The sequence below is a fragment of the Etheostoma spectabile genome, chromosome 21, assembly GCF_008692095.1.
Source record: "Etheostoma spectabile isolate EspeVRDwgs_2016 chromosome 21, UIUC_Espe_1.0, whole genome shotgun sequence".
In the NCBI taxonomy this organism is placed as follows: Eukaryota; Metazoa; Chordata; class Actinopteri; order Perciformes; family Percidae; genus Etheostoma; species Etheostoma spectabile.
Window position 1 is genome coordinate 15066578 of NC_045753.1, and position 241 is coordinate 15066818.

Genomic DNA, 241 nt, shown 5'->3' on the forward strand with positions numbered 1-241 from the left:
GTGTGTGTGTGTGTGTGTGTTTATTCTGTTGGCCCTTAATAAACATCACAGAGTAGACTTAATCATGAGGATGCGGTTGAAATAAATAATAATAAAACTACGTCAGCAGCATGAGGCTGTTACCTAATCTACAAGAGCTGTGGGAGGAAATTATCAATAAGCAAGTAAGTATTTGATTTTGATTGTGAACTCATTGTGAATTGTCCCCATAAATAAATTTGAACATTTCAAAATTCACCTG